A 7228-nucleotide genomic window follows, 5' to 3' on the forward strand; every position below is an offset into this window, starting at 1 on the left:
ATTCTCATTATCTTTTGTGACTGAGTAATGAGATGATGAATTGCTATTTTGAGAACCATTTTGTTCATAGATAGCATTTCTATTTATGTCTGCTTTTATTAATGTGATTCACACCACGCAGGTTGTTGCGCTACACATTTCTTTCAGTTCTTTCAGAACAAAATGTCATTAAGAGTGGAATTTACTGAACTCTGTGCTCAGTGCTGTGCTTGGGCATGACCCATGTCCATTTCCAGCAGGGCCAGCTGAGAGTGTTCCTGGGCCTCAGGGGACAGGAAAAAGGATAAGGAGCTTCAGGTGTCTTCCCCATATTCCAGTCCCCATGCCTAATTTCCCAATGCATACTACCCAGGAATCTTCCTGACCTTCACCACTGTGTAGGAAGATGAAGAGCTTCCAAATGGCCCTGGGCCCACCAGTCCAGGTGGTCTTGTCTTCTCATAAGTCCACATGACAGCCAGGCTGCCACCTTGCTGCCTTTTCCCTAGGAGAGAGGAAGGAGAAGTAGAAGGTAATTTAATCTATTCATCAACTGAGTCAACAAAAACATTCAGTGCTAGCTATGGACTGGGCATTTCACCATGTGCAGGAGATGCAAAGTTAAGTCATAATAGTACTTGCTTTCTAGATCCACAGCTCATGGAGAGGACATATGGAGAAACAAGTGCTTACCAAATATTTAATCATGGTGAGTGGAATCAATAGATTATTTCAGATCCTGCCTGATCAAGCTGAAGTCCTCCTCCTGAGTGCAGCGGAGCTCAGCACAGAACAGAGGCTGGTGCCAGACCATGGTCAGCCATCTTCTTCCCAGGTGGGCATGCACCCCTCACTCTCTGCCCCCTACATGAGGCATCAACACCAGCCTGAAGTCAGTCAGCAGTTCACAGACAAACTCTTGCCCTCATTCTGAGGGTCTCCAGTCTCCTGAAATAGGTTCTGTTTCTCCTCATTCAATCCCACTAGCAATCTCCAAGCAGATGAACTGTAGGAGGACTTGGAGCTCACCAAGTCACATAACCCTAGCAATGGAGGAAATGGGACTCTTAAGGCTAAAGGGAATTGCCAGAACAGTGGTTACCAACAGAGTCAGAGTAAGAAGTGAAGATTTCCAGGTTTGTTATTTACAGCACAGCTGTTCTCTTTTACTTATTTGTGTCTGACTGTCTCCAAGACAAAAAATTCTCTATTTTAGATTATGGAAAATATAACTGCTGCCTCATCAGCTGGACCCTTTAAAATGGAGGGCATTTTGTACATAGCATATAAGATTTCTATTGTCAAACAAAAAACACACCCACGTTTAGGTGAGGAGAGACTTAATTCAAAAGGATTATTGAGGGGTGGGGAAAGAAACCAAAAAACATCCCCTTTCCTTTACCCTCAAGTCTTTCAGCAACCAGACCTGGAAGTGGAGAAGGGTTTGTGTCGGTGGAGGAAGGAGATGTTAAGTCAACACACTTCCTGACCTCACTGGCTGCCCTGGCTTCCAGCCTTCAACCTCTGCATCTGGGGAGCCAGGGCTGGCGGGAAGTCGGGGAAGGACTAGGGAGATCTGGAGGAAGGGCTCTGCCCTCTTCCCTCGTAAAATTCAGGCTCCCCCTGCCACTTTCTTGGCCCAGAGAGAGGCCTGGGGATTCTAAAAATGAGAGGGAATTATCAGAGAGAAAAACAGTTAAGAACTATGTAAATATGTATCTTAAATAGGCCTAAGAAATTAATTGAAGAGAACCTCTGATAAACAGGGCAAAAGGAAGTGAGTGAGAGGAGAGTGGCTCCTGTCCTCAGGGAATGATGGGAATGGGGAAGGAGAAGAACCAGCAAGGAGGTGACAGGGGTGGGGAGGGAAAAAGAGAGAGAGAGAGAGAGAGAGAGAGAGCGCTCACGCAGACAAACACGCTCCTCTCCTCACCTGCCTTTATCTCAACTCCTCTCAACGTTCAGGAGAGCAGATTATCTACCTCACTCATCTCTCCCCAGATGTCAGATGGTTCTGAGCAGGCCCAACAAGATAGTGGGTCAGTGAGTCTCTGTTTCCTTGGGAGGGGCAGGTGGCCGGCAGTCTGGAGGAGGCAGGGGTGGGATGGGGCCAGGTGGGGGATGAAGGAGGGAAGGAGGGGGCAGGCAGGCTGGCCAATCCCTGCCCCCTTTATCCTGGCTGCCCACTACCTCCCTGGGCCTCAGCAGAGATCCCTCGACAGGTCTGGGAGTGAGCAAGGCGTGTGCCAACGTTAAACAAAAGTTAAAAGGGTGAGAGAGTAGAAAAATATTAGGATGTATAGCTGAGCCAGCCCACCCTCTCACTGTCGCGGAAAAGCCCGTTGGGGGTTGGCCCCCACCTGCCGCCCGGGGAGCCTATGAGTGCGCTGGGCTGTGGGTCCCGTCAGATGGTAGAAATTTTGTCTGTCCCATCTGTGGTAAGAAAGGGAGGAAGGGAGGAAGCTCAGGAGCTGGTGGGAGGCCCAAGAAAATGTGCTCACATAGCCTGTCGTGCCAGTCAGGCCCTCCCTGGAGTCCAGCTTCCCCTGGGGACCCCTCAGGATGACTCTGAGTTGCTCAGTTCAGAGGTGGAGACGCTGCTGGGTAGGTGGGAACTGGGTCAGGGAAAGAGGAAAAGCTCACCACACAAGGCGTGTTCTGTCATGCTCAGACACAGAGACTCCAGAGTGGGACTGATCTCCAGGTCAGGCCCAGGGACCGGGCAGTCTGGAGGGACCATGAGAATGGCCCGGGGGGACGAGTGGACCGGGAGCGAGTGGGTGCGCCGCACAGAGCTGCAGCTCTGGCTGGGCATGTTGTTGCTGCCACCAGGGTTGGCGAACCACAGGTTCTGTCAACCCTGGCCCCGAAGGCTGGAGCTGGTGAGTGCATGTCAAGGGGAGATGCCCCCAATACCCGAGAGACTCAGAAGGCCCATTCTGCCAGGCAGAAAGGCCTGGGGAGGCATTGGGAACTGCCGCTGAGTCCGCTGGGCCACCCCCATCCCCACAAAGCCAGCTATGGGGAGTGAGTTGGAGCTGAATGCCCAGCCTTTCTGCTGCCGGTGGTTCTGCATCTCTAGTGTGGCTTTGCGTGGGAAGGTGTGGAGGAGCTTCAGCAGTTGCTGTTTCCAGGACAGCAGCCATTTCTTCTGTGTCTCCATGAAAGGCTCATGAGTAAGGCACTTTTCGATGACCTGAAGGTAACTGGTGATGCTTTCCTCATCTGGTCAGGACACTAGCAGCTGCGTGCACACTTTGCCCATCACCCGTGTAAACTGACTGGGAGTGTCTCAGTCAGCGCCGGTGCTGGCTCACTGCCATCAGTGGGAGCTGGAGCTGGTGGAGGGGGGTAGCCCTCTGCAGCTGAAGGGTCCTTGGCCTCACTACCCTTATCTGTGTCAGGGTGATCCAGGGGAGGCTCTGCACCTGGCAGTGGTGGCTCCCCCCACCCAAGACCCCGTCCTTGGCAGTAGAGGTTGTGGCAGTGGCGGCAGCCACAGTGGCCTGGAGGACAGTGGCCCTGATGGGGGTGATGATGATCTGCTGTAGCTCCTGCAGAGCGTTTCACAGATTCCCGCCTTCCAGCACATCCTTCTCCAGGGATTGGAGGACACTCTGCCTCTCTCGTAGCTTCTGGATGCTCAGGGCTATCTTGTGGCAGGCATCTTTGGTCACATTCTGAGACTCCAAGTGCTGCTCAGTCAGTGTCATCATCTCCTCATAGCTCATCTGTGAGAAGAGGGCTGTGTACTTGTGGAAGTGGAGGCTCTTAAGCCACAAGGGCACATCTTTCATGTCACTGCCGTCCTCCTGAAAAGTGTTCTGGCTGGAGCCCTGCTCCTCCATCTGCTCACTGCCAGATGAGGCCACACTGCTCTGGGGCGAGAGGGGTGTGTGGCCAGGCATGGTGAAAGCAGCCCAGGCCCTAAGGTCCTCTGGACTCGGCCACTCACCAGAGGCCTGGAGCTTCGTGGGGATGAGTGACATGGAGTGCTTCAGTGGGCTGGGGTGAATTTGGCAGGGGAGACCTGCGTTTGCGTTGCTCCCAATATTGTTGATGGCTGGCGACACTGAGCTGGGTGGGTGGAAGGGTACTTGTCCATTTTCCTTGGGTGGCTTGTCCTGCCAGCCTGGTCCTGCCTCCCCAGGCCCCAGCTCTGCAGGGCCGCCCCATTCATTTGAGCCCTGGCTTGAGTGGTAGGTGGGCTCAGGCCGGGTGTGGAAGCCACTAGTTAGCTGCTCTTCCAAGTGACTCAACAAGAAGGCCAGCACACTGCGGTCCTCCAGCGTGGTGGCCGGGTGGATGAGGGCATAGGAGAGCACCTGGTGGCTCTTCTTGATGAAAGCATTGCTCTCAATCGAGTAGACCAGCCATTTCTGCAGCATCCTCATGTACTCCGATTTGGCCTCCGTGTCACCCAGCTGAAGCAGGAGTAGGTGGGACAGCAGGAGGGACACCACCTTCTCTTTGGACTCTTGCTGCCACTGGCTGCCACTGGCAGCACTGTTGGCCTCTGACTCCAGCAGGTGAATGTCATTGTTGTCTGCCAGTAAGTGCTCCAGGCAGAGCGGCAGGAAGTGGGCCTGGGTGTGGGTGACCAGTTCCAGAAGTGACAGTAGGGTCACTGTCTGTTCACACTCATTCCAGTCCTGGAACCAGCCAGCGAGGATGTCCACATGGTATCGGAACATCATGGTGCCAGGCCTGGGGCCAGGGTGGGGGAGACAGTGGTGGCGAGGGCCAGCTCTGTCACATGGTCTTGGCTCCAGATTCCTATTACCTCTCCCCTGAGGCCCAGGGCTTGAGGACGTTCCCTGACATGGTGGCAATGGACGGTGCAGGGAGGAGGACACCTGCTCAAGTAGGGGGAGGTCTTGGTCTAGCCACTCCTCTCCAGGCTCTTCAACAGATCCTCAGTGGGACAGTTGAACAGAGCAAACTGGCCTGGCTGTCAATCCCTCACAGGCTAACTCCAATCAATTAGTAGTGGCTGCCTGGAACACTGCAGTGAGAAGGGTCCACCTTGGCCTCCACTGCTGCTGCTGCCCGGGCCTCCTCAGGCCACTGCCACCCCCTCTCTGGCTCACAAACTCCCTTCCCTCCTCCCACATGGACCAACATTGCTGCCACTGCCCGGGAGTCTTGTTTCTTAAGAACAACTTAGGAATGTGTATCAGACACTGTTATATATGCCCTTCATGGAGGAACTAAAGATTTTTGACTCTGCTATACTACAGCTGATCTATTATTTAAATTGTTATCAGTTTTCCTGGCCCAACTGCTATCCTTTGTTATTACATGTTCACATTCTTCTAATCATTAACTCTAGAGCCAGCCTTTTGAGACTCAGGGAAGGCCTGAGAGACTAAAGCAAAACCTTTTTACTTCAAAACATGGGGTCACAGCACCTGGAATATGGCTTCAATCCTCCCTTTTCTTTGATACTTCTTAATCCTGAGGGTGACAACTGCTTTAGCTACTTCCCGCTGAACAAGGGTGAAGTTAAAAATGGTGAGGATTAGAGGAAAATCACAGACTTTGTTTTCAAAGAATTTTCTTTTCCCAAACGGCACTCTTGAATCCTGCAAAATAAGCAGAGAGGTTTTCTCTTTCTTTTCCCTGGCTTGCCATTGTTTCTTTTTGTAATCACAACTCAATAGGAAAAATAAAAAGATTAATATAGAAAGGGGAATATACAAGCCTTTTACATAATCAGAAGGTCCTGGTCATTGGAAGAGGCAAGAAATCCAACCTATGACAACTGAACAAGTACTTGTGTCATCTTTAGTTAACTGCATTATCCTTTTTCCTCCCTTATATAAAACTATTTGAACTCACAGCTCTTTTGCACTTTGTTGAAGTACCTGTTGAAGTAGCTCAGAGTCTTCCTCTAGCTTATCTTTTGGCTAGCTGTCTTCTACCTTTATAACTGAAATTGGGGGCTTGAATTCTAATTCTCAGCATATGTAATCATCAATATCTGTGTTGTCTCAGATTTTATATTTTTTCTACTAACTCCAGTTTTCCAACTGTGCTGTAATTGCACCAGATTCCCATGCTATTCATTTGGAAAGTGCTGTTGTTACAATGTAAGTCAGGCAAAATTACCTACTCACCGCTGGTGACTTCCAGCAAAATTTCCCTTTCTCATATACCATATATTGTTCTGTACTGGCGTCTTCGCTTTGGGCCAGGTTAGAGTGGTCTCTGAGTCCCACTGAGTACTGAGGGCACAACCTAATATTGCTTTTGGGAGTTCAGCTTAGCATTAATACTGGCATCCAGGTTTGGGGCTCAGTTTTCTTGTCTAATAGGGCACAACAGATCCCCATAGGTAATATGCATTGTTTTTGGAAGATATTCTCCATACCAACTAGCTGAACTACTTGTTATAGCTGATTTTGACTAATTCAAGGAACTGAAGTAGTCAGCTGGCAATGATGAAGGTTACAGTTGTCACACATAACATCCCATAGCTTTCAGGGACCATAAGTCTCCCAGATGATCCTCTGGCTTTCTGCTTCCAGTATGATGGACCAATGTTTGGATGTCACTTCTGATTCTATAGTTACCTTGAAGCCATAAAGTTGCAGTTGGCAGCTCGTAACAGATATTGTTTTAAGAACAATAGCTGGTGGTGTACTTGAGTCTGATACAGTTCAGAAAATTCAAATTTTCAGTAATACAAGAATGTGTCTAAAGTCACATCTACAATGGCCATCCTGCTCTATATTTTGGATGCCTGAACCACAGTTACTCTATTTTGATTTTTAAATGCATTTTTTCTTAATACTTAAAGCAGATATACAATGCATGTTGAATAAGCCACAAACAGACTATTTTGGTTAATCTAAATTAAGTCATGTAAAGCCAGAATGATTTCTGCCTACCTCAATATGTGAAAATTTCTCTTACCATTTCCCCCTTTTTTTTTTTTATGGTACGCGGGCCTCTCACTGTTGTGGCCTCTCCCATTGCAGAGCACAGGCAGGCTCAGCAGCCATGGCTCACGGGCCCAGCTGCTCCACGGCATGTGGGATCCTCCCAGACTGGGACACGAACCCGTGTCCCCTGCATTGGCAGGCGGACCCTCAACCACTGCGCCACCTGGGAAGCCCCCATTTCCCCTTTTTAATTGCAAATTTTTCAATAGAAAGCATTGATGATCAAAGTATTTGTCTCTCAATGACAGGGTGGTTGCTTCCTGCCCTCAGTCCATCATGTCCCTTGTGTTAGACTTCCTTTT

The 7228-nt window shown here is 50.0% G+C and overlaps 1 pseudogene; it reads right to left on the reverse strand.

Moving 5' to 3' along the window:
• Positions 1 to 2024: 2024 nt before the first annotated feature.
• Positions 2025 to 6100, reverse strand: LOC111183407 (protein Smaug homolog 2 pseudogene; annotated as a pseudogene).
• Positions 6101 to 7228: the final 1128 nt, after the last annotated feature.

The sequence above is a fragment of the Delphinapterus leucas genome, chromosome 8 (genome assembly GCF_059928025.1).
Source record: "Delphinapterus leucas isolate spDelLeu-1000000601 "Yukka" chromosome 8, BTC_Dleu_Yukka2, whole genome shotgun sequence".
In the NCBI taxonomy this organism is placed as follows: Eukaryota; Metazoa; Chordata; class Mammalia; order Artiodactyla; family Monodontidae; genus Delphinapterus; species Delphinapterus leucas.